Source organism: Protopterus annectens, chromosome 16.part0 (genome assembly GCF_019279795.1).
Source record: "Protopterus annectens isolate FY-2018-M chromosome 16.part0, PAN1.0, whole genome shotgun sequence".
In the NCBI taxonomy this organism is placed as follows: domain Eukaryota; kingdom Metazoa; phylum Chordata; order Ceratodontiformes; family Protopteridae; genus Protopterus; species Protopterus annectens.
This window is the reverse complement of record NC_056750.1, coordinates 520,951,252-520,967,122: the sequence shown is the minus strand read 5'-3', so window position 1 is coordinate 520,967,122 and position 15,871 is coordinate 520,951,252. Positions and strand designations below refer to the sequence as shown.

The 15,871-nt window shown below is 44.5% G+C and overlaps 1 pseudogene; it reads left to right on the top strand.

The window, feature by feature from the left end:
• Positions 1 to 10,202: 10,202 nt before the first annotated feature.
• Positions 10,203 to 10,324, top strand: LOC122791145 (annotated as a pseudogene).
• The last annotated feature ends 5,547 nt before the right edge of the window (positions 10,325 to 15,871 follow it).

Here is a 15,871-nt window from a genome sequence, read left to right as displayed (position 1 = left end):
ACAGGACACTAAGGATAATCACAAGGCTTTCTTTAGTTATGTTAGGAACCTGGGTGGGAATTCCCAGATATGCTCAGAATTACCCCAAAATGACAAAAAATACACCAAACCCACAGACATTGCTAACATCCTAGCTGACAGGTTCAGCGCAAACTCCCCCCCCCCCCCACCAAAAGGGCAAATATCTATCCCAGCAGAGTGCTGCCCCCCTGACATCTCAGATGCTCAGGTAAGAGCTGCCCTCTCCAAAGCAAAAAATACAGCATCAATTGGACCAGACTGTGTCCCGGGCTACGTCCTACATGACCTCCAAGAAGAGTAAACCCAAACATAAAACTACTGTTCAATCTCAGCCTTACTACAGGATATGTACCCAAAGAGTGGCGTACAGCAACAGTGGTCCCTCTCCACAAAGGTGGTGCCTCAACGGATCCTGGAAACTATCGCCCCATAAGCCTGACTAGCTTGGTCTGCAAAGCTATGGAAAGGATCATCATGGACCTCATAAATAAAGATATTGGGGACCTACAGACACTGGATCCTACCCAGTTCAGCTTTAAGGGCAGATCCTGCCTGTTAAACCTGGTTGATTTCGTTGAAACAGTCACCAAGGCCATTGACGAGGGAAAGGTGGTCCACACAGCCTACCTGGACCTTTCAAAAGCCTTCGATACGATACCCCACTCGGGCATTATAGATAAGCTCACCAGCTTAAATATAAACCCCTATGTCACTAGATGGGTTGCAAACTGGCTCAAGGACAGAACCAACATGGTTAGAATTGCTGGAGCCATGTCCGATTCCAAACCAGTTACAAGTGGCGTCCCACAAGGCTCAGTCCTTGGACCTCTCTTGTTCGGTATATATTTCTCGGAGGTACAGGCCAACACGGAAGGACTGTGGCTGACCAAGTTCGCAGATGACTGCAAACTGGGCGCCATAATCGACTCTCCAGCCGACACAAGCATCCTCCAAAAGGGCCTCATAAAAACAGACAACTGGTGCCAGAGCCATGATCTCAAGCTAAACTCCAACAAGTATATAGTCATCCCCTTTGGCAAAAACAAAGTGCCCACAAATTACCACATAGGTGGTAATCCATTAAGTACAGAAGAAGTAATTAGGGACCTGGGGACCCAAGTTGATAGCATTCTCTCATTTGACAACCACGTGGCCAAAGTGGTTAGAAAAACATTTTATATAGCCCACCTAATCATGAAGGGATTCACATCTAGATCAGGGGAGGTCATCGTGCCTCTTTACTCATCCCTCATCAGGCCCATAATTGAGTACAGTGCCCCTTTTGGGATGTACCTTACCAGACACCTGCAGCAACTGGAAAGACCCCAAAAGTACCTCACCAAGAGGATCAAAGGGCTCAAACAGATGCCATATGCTGCCCGGTTAAAGAAACTCCAGCTCTACTCAGTGGCATACCGCCTGCTCAGAGGCGATCTGTGCCTGACGTATAAAGCCATGTCCAACCCGGAATTAATGGACATGCTGCACCTCAGAAAATCCAAATCCCATCGAGCTATGCGCTCGAGAAACTTGAACCTCAGCACTGAAATAAATAGGACATGCTGGAGGGACAGATTCATAACCCAGAGGCTCCCTTCACTCTGGAATAAAATCCCAGTCCAGGTTAGGCAGAGTCCCTCATTGACTCTCTTCAAGAGGAATCTTGATGAGTGGATGGGAGATCATAGGTTTACCCCGGGTATCACTTCTGTGTCACTGTTGGACAGAGGCACAGTATACTAATCTCGAAAAAGGGCATAGCAAAATTAATTTAAAATGGGTGGCGAAAGCCAAACACACTCTGGCTAGGCTTATAAATGCCCTAGGGCAGATAGCCTAGTATGAACCTATGAATACTGACTGACAGAGGTGCCAATTTCATGTCAGACCTGTTGGCTTGTCTGTGGGTGAGTTGTTAGTTGATGCACACAAAGACAGCCCTCTATCACCCCAGAGTAATGGTCTTGTGGAGAGGTTAAACCCTAAGCTAAAGACCATGCTACGGGCATTTGCAGACCATTTTGAGAGAATGGGACAAATACTTGCCCCATCTATTTTTTTGCACACAGGGAGGTGCCCCAGGGATCCACAGGTTTTTCATCTGTTGAGTTGCTGTATGGGCATAGGGTGAGGGGGCCTTTAGATCCGATTTGTAATAAATGGGAGGGTGAGTGTGAATCCCACAAGGAGACTGTTTTGGCATATGTCATAAACCTCAGGACAAGGCTTATGGAACTCATGGGCTTGGCCCAGGAGAACCTGGCAGGATCCCAACAGCAGAAAAAAGATCTGGTACAACAGGAATGCTCGAGACAGAGAGTATGCTGTGGGGCAGCAGATGATAGTTCTCATTCCTGTCACACACAAAAAACTTGCAGGCAGTTGGGAGGGACCCTCCAAGGTAGTAAGGAAGGTTAGTGATGATAACTACATGGTAGAACTGCTAGGCAGGGGCACAGATTGTACCATGTTAATGTGATGAAGTATTACCAAGGAAGGGAGGCAGTTATGCTGAGTATTTGCAGTGGATGGCAGCAGGAGTCTGAGGGGGGATCTGGTGACTGACTGATCTCCTCAGTGAGGGTCGGACTGACGGTGGAAAGGGTAGCAGTATCCCAGTGGCTATCCCCTACCCGAAGTTTGAGAAATCTGAGCAGTGTTACTGGAGTTTGGGGACATGTTCACTGGGAGACCAGGGTGTGGCACCATGTGGATACAGGGCCCCAAAGACCTGTAAAGCAGGCCCCTTACAGGGTGCCTGAGCAAGTCAGACAGACTTTGAGGGAGGAGATATGGGAGATTTTAGAACTGGGAGTAATCCAGGAGTCCATCAGTCCCTGTGCCTCCCCAGGGGTGCTGGTACAAAAGAAGGATGGCAGCACCAGGTTGTGTGTAGACTACAGGAAACTAAATAGTCGCACAGAGTCAGATGCTAACCCCATGCCCAGGACAGATACGGTCTAGAGCAGCTGGGTGGGACTGAGTAACACCTATTGATCTTACCAAGGGCTACTGGCAGGTGCCCTTCTCTCCCACTGCTAGGGAGAGATAAGCCTTTGTGACTCCTTTTTAGTTGTATAAGTTCATGAAGATGCCCTATGGGATGAAAAATGCCCCAGTGACTGTCCAGAGGCTGGTAGATCGTATCCTAGCAGGAGTTTGTCCTTGCTTACCTGGATGATATCGCCATCTACAGGCATTCCTAACAAGAGCACCTTCAGCATGTCAGAGAGGTGCTGGGCAGAGGGCTAGTTTGACCATTAAGCCCAGTAAGTGTCAGGTGGGTATGGCACAGGTCTCCTACCCGGGACGTAGAGTGTGGAGTGGTAAGATCAGGCCAGAATCTGCCAAAGTGGAAGCCATTCAGACATGACCTACCCCGTTACCAAAAAGTAGGTGAGGGCAATCTTAGGGACGTCGGGGTACTACAGAAAGTTTGTCCCCAGTTATAGTACCATAGCTGTTCCCCTCACAGACATGCTAAGGAAAAACAGGTCTGATAATGTATTGTGGACCCCACCATGTGAACAAGTATTCCAGAAGCTTAAAGGAGCTTTGGGAGGACCCCCTGTGTTAGCCAGTCCAGGTTACAGCAAATAATTTGTTGTGCAGGTGGATGCTTCAAACCATGGGGGTGGGGGCTGTAATTAGCCAGGTCTCCTCAGAGTGAGAAGAGCACCCAGTGGCATATCTCCGCTGTAGAGTCCACCCCAGGGAGGAATGCTATGCAGCTGTAGAAAAGGAATGTTTAGCCATAATATGGGCACTGCAGGAACTTCAGCTTTTTATGTTTATGGAAGGAAATTCACTGTAATTATAGACCACAGTCCCGTAACATGGCTACATAGAGCCACCCAGCAAAATGCCAAGTTATTAAGGTGGAGCTTAGTATTGCAGGCATATGACATAACAGTACAACACCGTAGTGGGGTCAGCAATGCCAATGCAGATGGGCTCTCAAGGCAGGGAATTGGGTAACCTATTCCCAGATAGGCTTATTTCTCTCAAGCCATGTTTCTCAAGGGTGACTTGAAAAACTAGCTTGAGTCTTTGAGGTGGGAGAGATGTGATGCTAAGGGCAAGTGCCAGCATAGCCAGCTGGAGTTTTGTAAAGAGTGATATATCTTTTGAATGTCAAACTGGTTTATACAAGGTGCTTGTGTTACAAATGTATTAGAACTGTATATCATTTGTATATCAAACTGATTTGTACAGATGCTTATGCTGAAAATGTATTTGTAAGGTTTGCTTATGTTTAAAGTGTATCAACAGTGCACCCTGCTAAAATGGAAAGAAATGTACATGTATTATTGCAACTGAATTAAATGTACTAGCTATCATACCTTAATAAAAATAATGGAATTGTAAATAAGCTGTTGAACCATTAAAACGTAACCCCACAGTGCTGAATAAGATCTGAGATGATATGTCTGGGAAAGAGCCTTTGTTCATTAGCTCAATGAGAAGAGTGGAGGCCCCAGGCACTGCTGTAACATTTGGATGTGTATTGTGGCCATCTGTGCTAAATTCCTGTCTCAGTTTCAAAGGGGAGTACTGTGAGAACCTAAAGTCAGGTGACCAGATGAGGTAATTCTGCCAGCTCTCTTGGAAATTATATTTTAGATATTGAAAAGAGAAATCTCAACAGTATTGAGTATTCTGTTTGGGAAGCCTGACTAGAAAGACCCTCACCCACTGCATCTTGCCTTGCGATACTAAGTAACTTAAGTTGGGAACAGTAAAATTATTTTAGATTCAGTCAAAAATATAGTGAAGCTTAGTTCACAGAGTGTCGTGTTTTTTTTTCCCTTACAAGTCTGCCCATCAATATTAATTTCAGTATTTTCTGGGTTTGAAAACTGTGGTTTACTGTAAACTACATATTCAGTGTTATGTTATTTTTTATTATTAAAATATTTAAACTTTTATTGTGGTTGGTCCTTGTAGAAAGTATTTAATCTTCGAGATTGCTTATATTTATTTGGTGACACTGTGTGGGTCACTCCAGAAGGCGTAGCTATCATGGTGAACTCCTACAGTTTGTATTAGTATTAATATTGCACAGTATAATTGGATACTCTTTGTAAGAGCCTTATGGTAACAGACTGGTGGCAGTGAATCTACCTTATAGTCTGGGTAGAGTTGGTAGAGCGGGTAATCTGTGCCAGCCTTTCCCAGGTTTGTTTGTGTGTGAAAATTAAATTGTAGGGTGTGTGTATCATCTACTTGGGGTCGAGACATGAAGCACTGGGTTTACGGAGAGGGTGCTGGAGGACTTGGCTGAGGACATAGCCCTACAGCTGTACCAGTAAGGAGTCTTACTGGGGACCCGGATGGAGACAGATATAGAGACATCCACACCCCGGGCTGCGTGTGTTGCCTGTGTGTTCTTAAAGAACATTGTACTTGATGCAGAGAGGTCTGCAACTGGAAATACTGAGTGTATTCCAAGTGCACATCCATCTCCAGTGTTAAGTGGTGAGGATTCAAGCTGCTTGATTAGTGGCCCATAATGGGGACGACACATATTGGTAGCAGTGGTGGGCATCACACTAACTGGATAGAGGAAGGCCATTCACATGATACAAAAATGGAGCCTCTTGGCATAGGCTTATGGGCATAAAAGTCACTCTTTTTTTTTTTCTGCAACATCCCATGTTGTACCCACTGGGGCCCTTAAACTTTTGTTAAATCCCTCTGCCCTTTTGGTTTGTCATACATTTTGCTTCAATCCAGATGCCATCTGTATTCATCCTAACATCATTAGCCTTAACATGCAAATGGCCTTCCACTCGTCACCAAAATTCTTTGTTTGCTGTCCTGAATAACCACCCGTCAGACTTGTAGATATCATCCATTGCCAAAATGTGTTAGGGTCTATGGTATGGGCAAGTGTTCGTCACTGACCTAGTCTCCATTCTGGACCATCCCTGCAGAACTTCAAATGCGTGATCAGTATTGTACCATCCCTGGGCCTTCTGATATCAGATAATTGTTGCAGTGTGTGCACCTACAATACCCCTTCCTCTTTTTATAAGCTACAACTGAATTCTAGCAACTATGCCACAGGCTCTTTTGACTTTCCATCACTTGCTTGCTGTATTTTCAGTGAATTATAGAATACAGTTTCTGTACAGTAACTTTGTTCTATAGTGTAATGTTGTATGTCCAAGTAAATTTTCTGTCATGCTTCATAAGTATTCAGAATTCCTACTGGTCTTGTGTTTGCTTTTGGCACTAGCCTTTTGAAATATTTCTCACATTTTTCAGTTGGCCATCAGCGGCATTGCCCATACCTTTAATATGCCGTGCTCTGAATCTTGTGTGTCATGCAACTTAATGTAGCAACCCAGGACTGAAGGATCCACTCCAAATACCTATCTGATGATTGAAGCATAGGACTTTAAACGGCAACTCTGAGGACAGAAGATGCCATGTAACCCACTTACCAAATGTGCATGGTGGAGGCTAGCACAACTTCGAGAAAGTGGTAGTGTGAAGCTGGCAGGACCCGAGTGCTAAGGAAAGAAAGATGTATAGCACCAAGAAAAATCATGTAATGTAAAACACTGGACTGAGTTAGTAGGGAAAGGAAATTAAACTTGTAGGTATGGAAGGACACAAACTTAACTTGGAAGTATGGAAGGACCAATGAGGAGACATTGAAACACTTCCACAGGTGAGACATGTGCACAGACACATTTAGAGTATCACCTTATCAAATGGATTTGCATGTTGCATATATATGGAGAGAACTTCAGTTTAGGTAGTGTGCAGACCTGAACTGCTAACTTCTTTTTAGGAGCGGTTTCTCTTCTAATTAAGCATTTGAGCTGCCAACAAGATGCTGTAGCACACATTGACTTGCCTCACTGGCCACTACAGTGTAGGACAGAAGCCTGTGTTGTGTATCGATGACTGACTTAACAAATTTACAGGATAGCAGCAACCAAAATAATCTGCTTTTGTTTCCCCGAGTTGAACAAAATTGTATGCCCTGATCAACCAATAGGTAGACTACACCCATATTGTATGCATGTCTTTCGGCTTTTCCCAGTTAGGGGTCACCACAGTGGAACTCCGGTCCGCTCCTGATTGGCAGTGGATTTTACGGTGCCGAGTTATTTATTCTAATTTTAAAAATTGTATGTTTTGCAAATCCTCAGTGCGAGTGCCCCATTTGACAAAAAGAACTCTTAATTCTGTGATAAATGCATACTTATATTCCTATCCCTATTCCTAGTCTGTCATCTTTGTGCAAACCACTTTTCTTGCAAATATCCTAATACTACCGTGCCATCTGGTTTTAAATGCGTAAATCACTGAATCCAAACCACTGCCATTATTCCTTTATCTTGTGTTAGACTGACACCGTTGGCAGTAAATGTATTTATTTTTGTACCTTTGGTATCCTATGTAGTCTTAATATCTAGGAGAGCCAAATATATCTGACTTTTTTTCTAATATTGCTCTTAAGTGTGTAGTTGTATGCTGTATGTCCATCAGATAAAACTGCATTCCCATTAACACTGGTTTGAACAGGGTAAAATGTTGTAATATCAACCAAAGGCATGCCTTATAGTATGCTGAACCTCACGTGCCCGTTCTTGCATCATTTTAATTGATAACTACCAGCTGCCTGTCCTTGTTATTACAGATTATCTTTTCATCTGCTGACAATTTTTTTTAAAATACTCCTTTTACCTACTCCCTCCATTTTTTGGAATTCCAAGAGATTTAGGGCAGCACAGCTTTTGGGATTCTGAAGCTTTGTGTAATTTTTTTTTTCTTTCCCTTTTATTACTGCCTGTACTGCTGCTTAATAAAAGAACACACAACAAAGCAGATCTCCTGTAGTGTGGCGTCTTGACACCTATACTGCAGGCACTGTTAGTACCCTGTAATTACATTCTAATATTCGACTGATAACATAACATAAATCTTATTTGCATTGTCATCTCTGTGTCCCCACAGACGCCTTGCCCTCTATTTTACGGTGCCCTGCTCCTTCCTTATTCTGAGTAAACCTGCTTCTGGTTATCGCTGTTGTACCAGCATTTCAATGGGGGTGATTTGGAAGAGTTGTTGTTTGTCTTTCGGCTTTTTCCGGTAAGGGGTCGCCACAGCGGAACTCCGGTCCACTAATGATTGGCAGTAGATTTTTATGAAACGCCGAGGTGCCAGCTCGACGCTCAACCTTCAATGAAGGCAGATAAAAATAACAGTATTATAGAGAGAAAAGTGTTGGCCATAATTCAGCTTGGCAGAAGTGCCTAATAGACAAAAGTATGATTTACAGATGCCTGCTCTGTAATTCCCCCACCACTGCTACTTGACTGCTCCCCTGCTGGCTGTTCTGTCACTATGCACATCTTGCACTTACTCTGTTATTACCCTTCACTCACAGGTGTGTTTACCTTTATACAGGCAGTTCATTACCTTGCCTTTCCCACCAAACAGTCTGTTCAAAAGAAAATAATTTTGCGTTATTTAACCCGCAAAATCCCTCTAGTTTCCACAATTGTAATTTTAACTATTCAGTTTTGTTTCAAACATTTGCTTGTATCCCATTCAGCCTGTACCCTGTTCATACATATCTCCTCTTTTTTCTCAGGATACCAAAACCAGATAAATTACAACCAAAAAGATATGCTCAACATCATTGTAGAATAGCTAAAAAAAATAGACCTCAGTAATAACTACTGATGTCAGCATTCACCTATAAATAAATCAGTAATGTGACCTATTTGTGCAGTTTCCTCATACTAAATCATGATAACTACTTTCCATCTTTACTTTAGCTTTGCTCACTGATTGTCAGCAACTCTTTACTCTCCATTTTCAACAAAACTCCTTTTGATACAGGTAAGTACTAAGCTAGCTGTTTAAGCTTAGACAAGTTCCCTTCCAAAGGTGAGAATCAAATCCTGTACCTTGTGCCTGGGAGACCTGCACCTTAACCATTATACTAACTTTAACTTCACATCTGATGATGTGAATCTTCATTTGTTCCTTACTGATAGAAATTCGATTCCGTCCTCTGAACCGACCCGGCCAATACACAAGCACGTGCCAGCCAAAAACTCTCGAGCTAAGTCCTACCCATAGTGCCCTCTTCTCCTTCTCTTTAGATTTTGTTTGCCATGTACTTTTCAGGAGATATGTCAAGCCATCTCTGTCTCAGCTAAGTGATTGATAGATTTTTGGTATTTTTACATATCCTTGAATTTACTTGTACTTATACCCTTTTTAATGATCTTTCTTCTTATCTGTGATCTTTATTTTTCTCTTATCCGTTTTTGGTAGTTTAAGTACCATTGTTGGTACGGCCCTCTCTTACCCTTGTGGTAATCCTGTTACAATACTTGGTATTTCATTCTTTCTCCCATTTTTCTAATTTAAAAAAAAAAAAATGTTTTTGTGTGTGTGTGTGTGTGTGTGTGTGTGTGTGTGTGTGTGTGTGTGTGTGTGTGTGTGTGTGTGTGTGTGTGCTTATACACACACACACTCGGGTATCTTTTATATTTTTTTATATATCTCTCTCTCTGAATTTCTGCTTGTATCTGACTGTTTTTCTATAACTGTTACCTTAAATATGTGCGACAAAAAAGGAACCACCGGATTTAAACAATGTGAGAAGTGTGGGCAGAAAATGCCCAATTCGGAGGGACAGTTGGTGTGTCTACTGCCTCGGAGTTTCCTATCTCCAGACTCAACCTCCTTGTGACTTGTGTAAAACTTTTAGATCTGATGTTGTTAATCTTCAGCTCATTCATCACTGGTAGGAATCCTCGGAACCGTGCTGCTTGTATATCAAGCTCTTGCCAGCCACAAACTCTTGAGCTAAGCTTTTACCCATGATATCCTTCCCCCCATTGTCTCAGATCTTGTTTGCTGTGTCGTCATAAAGCAGCATTCAAGTCAACTCTCAAGCTAAGTTCAACTATTGTGACTTTTTACTGTCATTTGTACTTTAGTGAGTGTTTTATTCTCTTCTCTGCTCTTTCTAGATACCCGTACTGCTAAAACTTTTAACCCTTTTTTCTTAATACCTGTTGGTAGTCTTGGTACCATTGGTGGTATGGCCTTTCTCCTTACCCCTTGGGGTATTTAATACCATCATTGGTATTTTTCTCTCTCTCCTATCTTTACTTTAAAAAATAAATAAATAAATAACCTATATAGTTTCTCTGCTTTTTGGCGAAGATCAAGTGTAGTATCTGTTTTTATCCATTTAATATCTGATGTGCCTCTTATTTGGGGACCATATATTAAATTGATTTTTTTGGAACAGGGAGTCCCTTTCCTTTTACAGCCTGTGAGTTTTCTGAGTGCTTTAGTATGTCTTGAGAAGAAAGTTGCTTGTGGTTTCAAACAATGTCATATTTCTAGTAGGAAAATGCCTAACAGTGACTTGCATGATGATTGTGTATATTGTTTGGGGGTGCCGCAATTCTCAGAGTAGCCCCCATGTTCTCTTTGTAAAGGTTTCAGTCAGTTTACGTTAAATGAATGGAAGAACAAGTTGATCCTGAAGGGCCTCATAAAGACTCCCTTTTCAGAAGCTCTCTCCCCCCAGAAAAGACAGGAAAAGACCACATTCTGTACCCTCTTCACCATCTGGTGACCTGGGTAAGCCTACTAAGTCGAAAATACCTAAAATGTCTCTGGAACCTAGGCCTCTCGCCACAGCACCACCCTTGGTTCCATCAGCTGTTATGCCGTCTTCTGCACCTGTTTTGGCACCGACTTTGTCCATAGCTCTGACATTTGATGCTCCGATAATGGCTCCCTCCTCTTTGGCACTAAATGCCACTACAGCTCCAAGCACATTTTCGGTTCCTATAACTTCAACTCCTCTAGTGACCTGAGCCTTCTTTGCCTTCTACGGTACTGAATGCCTTTTTGGCAGTGATGCCATCTATGGTACCAATCACCCCAATACTAACCCCATTGCTCCCTGTCTCCAGACTAGAGATAATGGCACTGTTGGACATCAGTGCATGGACTCGATACTCCTCATCTGTGGATACCTTTCTAGGACAAATATGTAGTCCTTTCCTAGAGCATCCAGACTCCCCATTGCGGGTATCCACTAGATCCACCAGGAGCCTTTCAGAACTAGATGTGGTGCGCCTTGTGGATCAGCTGCTGACAGCTAGTGGGAGTCCCACTCCATCCAAGACCCATCCACTTGCCGGACCTGGGACTGTCTGTCCAAGGACTCCATCATACTCTCCTCCTTTGACCTCATGGGTTTCAAAGTCTTTAGCTCCGACATCCTTTTCGGAACCCCCTGTTTCAGAGCCAGTAGTGGACCTCACTATGGCTTTAGGACCGGCTCTTTGGCCTTTGGTATCTTCGGAACCAAACCTTTCTCAAGTTCAGGATTGGGTTGTTGGCTCCTCTGTGCAGAGTACGGTTTCAACAGCATCTACGGTTCTGTCTGTGGTGTTAGGGGCTCTTTCTGCTCTGATTATTAAGCCTCCCTCCTCTGAGAGGGTTCAGTGGGGTGGGGTGTGACCCTGGTTCCGTGGTCATCTTTCTCGGTTCTGGGCTCCCATCCCTCTTCAGGCAGACCCGCTTTCTGGGTGATGGAGAGAGCACTTGCTTCAGGAAGCATTCATCTGACGTCCGGAACCCCAAAACCCCTTCCCTCTGAGCTGCAGCTGACACAAGCCACTGCCCCGGGACATCGGGCACGAGAGCTGCAGAAGACCCTATTGCAGGGTGCCCTGTCTTGAGAGACCTCCTCAGAAGCCCCCACTGACGAGCCCCTGTGGAAGAAGTCCTGCAAGAGGAAGCATGTAGATTCCCCTGAATAGTCTGACTGAGGATACGGACTACGAAGGGGAGTGGTCCCCACAGTCACCTCCTGATGATGTTTCCTTCGGAGACATGTTTGAAATGTTGAAACAGAGGTGACTGGAAATCCACCAATCCTTCCTCCTCCGAGTCCATCTTTCTGCAGGCTTTCCATGCCCGACAATCTACCTCTTGGGTGACCCCGCCTACGGACGAGTTAGTTCAACTCGTGGTGCAGCACGCTTGGAAGAATCCTGATTCTGTGGAACTGATCCCTAGGAGACCAGATAAAATCCTATCCCCTCCCGAGGAGATCCCTCATTGGTCTAAGGGTTTACCAGTTGATGCTATGGTGGTGGTGACGGCGGCAGCTACGAAAAAGGAACTTCCAAAGAGAGTCGGACTGTTCACCTGCCCAACAGAGAGTCCCGGGCAGTGGACAGATTGGGAATGCGAGTGTTTGTGTCATCGACCTCTACTATACGATCCTTGAAGTGTTTTGGCACATTTTACGAAATTCCAAAGAGATTTAGTCTCTGAACTCTGTGGAACTGTCTCAGGACAGGTGTCTGATGAGGTTAGTGACAAAGTAGCCTCGTAGCTCGTGACCTTGGAATCCATCTCTAATTCATCCATGAGGTTAATATCAGATGCAACTGAAGGGGGCGGCCAGAGCTGTGGATTCAGGCATAGTAATGAGACAACATGCCTGGATGCGCCTTTGTGATTTCGCAGACCCTTTTAAGCCTTCCTACCTGAATGCTTCAGTTGAAGCCTCTTCCCTGTTTGGCCCTAAAGTAAAGGACACTCTCTCTAGCCAGGTGTGAAAAGGATGGCAAGACCCTGTCTGCCGTAGGTGTACATTTCTCCACTCTGCAGCACTCCTTTTTCAGAAACCAGAGGAGTGGGAAGTTGTGGCACAAAAAATCTCAGGGTCTTTTTCATGACACATGTGGTGAGTATACCCCCAGGGGCAGAGGGGTGACTCTTCCGGAAGATGCCCATACAGAGGCAGAGGGGGTCCGCGTAACCAGGGACACAGAGATTCTTTCTCTGGACAGTCCTACCAGCGCTCCTGAACAGCGGCCCGATTGCTTTCCTCTGGAAGCAGTCAGGGGATGTTTTTCTCTGCTTTCCTCTGGAAGCAGTCAGGGGATGTTTTTCTCTGCACCATGCTGCCTGGCAATCTATAATGTCCGACCATTGGGTGCAGAAGGTTATCATCGGAGGCTACACTATTCCCCTCAATGCTTACCCAAAACCTCCTACACGAGTTCCCAACGTTCCACCCAGTCAAAGGGAAGAAGCAGCTGTACAAATAAAAAAAGCTGCATCAAAAAAGAGTCATCCAAACAGTCCCACCAGACCAATGTGGATCCAGAATCTACTTAAGGTTCTTTTTGGTACCAAAAAAGACAAGGGGACTGGAGACCAATTTTGGATCACACGGTTCAGTCCCTTCTCTCATTCCTGGGAAATGGCGATTGGATGTGCTCCAGGATGCGTATTACTACATCAGAATGGACAAACGCTCCTGGAGACTACTTCGCTTTCGGCTAGGAGCCAATCACTACCAATTTCACGCTGTGCCTTTTGGACTCTCTACAGCCCCCAGAGTGTTCACCAAGTGCATGGCAGTAGTCCCAGCTCACTTGAGGCTGCAAGGATTCTGGGTGTGTTCATATTTGGACGATTGGCTCCTTACCACCCCCACCAAGCATCAATTGATAACAGCCTTGAGATACACTCTTTCCCTAACGAGACTATTGAGAATAATGATAAATTGGGACAAATCCAATCTTACTCTTACCCAATCCGTAGAGTTTGTAGGAGCAGTTTTCGACATCCACTCCTGTTTAGTATCTCTCCCACACCACAGATTACAAAGACCGAGACTTCAGTTCTGGGTGATACTGTGCCAAAACAATGCTTCAGCACGGGAAGTCCTCCAACTCCTGGGATCCATGGTAGCTGCTATACCAATAGTGCCTCTAACAAGACTCCATATGAGGATACTTCAGTGGCTTCTATTATCTCACTGGTTCCTAAATCATCACCGCCCTCTGTTTTCAGGTACTAATAACCAATCATTGCAGACAGGACCTGCATTGGTGGATGAGGCCGTAGACAGAACTTTGGAGCCACCCTTTCCACCCCTCTCACCCCAAGGCCACTATGACCACGGATGCTTCCTAACTGGGGGGGTGTTTTCATGGTATGACAGTCCAAAGCACATGATCCACAACAGAGGCCAACTTGCATATCGGTGCTCTAGAACCAAGGGCAGTGCTTTTAGCATTGCAAGCATTCCAATCTGTTCTTCCTTTTGAACGATCGCAATTCAACCAGAAAATATGTTTGTAGTCTGGTATATCAATAAACAAGGAGGAATCAAGTCTTACCCCTTATGTCCGAGAGGCCATGAGAATTTGGCAGTGGGCAATAGCTTCCAACTGCTTTCTGATAGCAACGCGTATCTCCGGATATATTTTCCTGTGTTACTTGTGGTCCCTCAACCCCGGCACAGCGGGACAAATTTTCAGCTGCTGGGGCCAACCTTGCTGCGGCGTATTCACCTCTCTGTCAAACCACAAATGTAGCAGGTACTTGGCCCTAATTCACTAACTGGGGAATCCTTGGGGGGCGCTCTGATCCATGATTGGCCCACGGGATTTCTGTATGCCTATCCCCCCATTCCTCTGATTCCCCAATTCTTGAAGAAAGCACTTCGATTGAAAAGCAAAGTGATCCTCATAGTCCCTTATTGGCCTCGACAAATATGGTTCCCCTTCCTCCGGCCTCATCCGTTATGCCGACTGTGGATTCTGGATCCATTTCCAGACCTGATCTCTCACCCCTAGGGGTTGAGTCATCCGAACCTCACCAGTCTCAAGCTGACAGCTTGGTTTCTCCACTTCCGTTAATTGCCAGAGAGGATAACCTTTCGTCTCCAGTACGCGATATTGTTCTGGCCTCACACAAGCCATCCACCAGGAAACTCTATGTAGACAAATGGAGGAGATTCTCTATTTGGTCTAAGAAAAGAAATCTAGAGCCCTTTTCGGTTCTAGTCACTGTATTCCTTTACTGTTTATCAAAATTTTTCGAAAATGGAACTGCAGCCTCCACCATACGAGTCCATCTAGCTGCGATTTCAAACTTTCATAATGGTTTTGGAAGCTCTTCCCCTGACCTTTCTTAAAGGAGTCTGATATCAGATCTCCTATAAAACAACCCTTTGAACCATGGAACCTCACTTTAGTTCTTCAGTCTTTGACTCAACTCCCTTCGAGCCTGCAGTGACTTGCAACATCAAATTCTTATCATGGAAGTCCCTTTTCCTAGTTGCCATCACGTCAGCAAGATGTATTTCAGAGCTCCACGCTCTTTGCATTAATCGGCCCTATCTCATCTTTCATAAGGACAGAGTATCACTTCGGACAAACCCTACCTTTCTCCCCAAAGTCATTTCAGATTTCTCCATTAGTCAAACTATTGACCTCCCAGTATTTTTCCCAAATTTTACTAACAAAGGGGAATACTGTCTGCATTCTTTGGATGTACATAGACAATTGAGATTTTACCTGGACACAACAAAGACATTGCGTAAATCAGACAAACTATTCATCTCCTTTGCTGGCCCTAAAATGGGAAATTCTGTTTCTAAAGTGACTTTATCTGAATGGCTTAGAGATGGCATACTGTACATTTATCATCATGAGAAAAAGCCTATACCACAGAAAATCAAAGCCCACTTTACCAGATCGATGGCAACTTCTGTAGCCTTCCATTCTATGGCCTCCATGGATGGCATCTGTGCGACAGCAACTTGGGCTTCTCCTCATACATTTATTACTCTTTACAAACTGAATCTGGTCTCCAGGGGTAGAGCGTTCCATGAGGTCCACCCAGGGAACAAAGGTAGCTGGAGACTCTGTCCCATCAGTGATGAATGAGATGAAGATTAACAACATCCAATAAAGAAGTTATGTCTTACCATAATGTTCCATCTGTGTTGTTGATCTTCATCCGTTCATCACGTCCC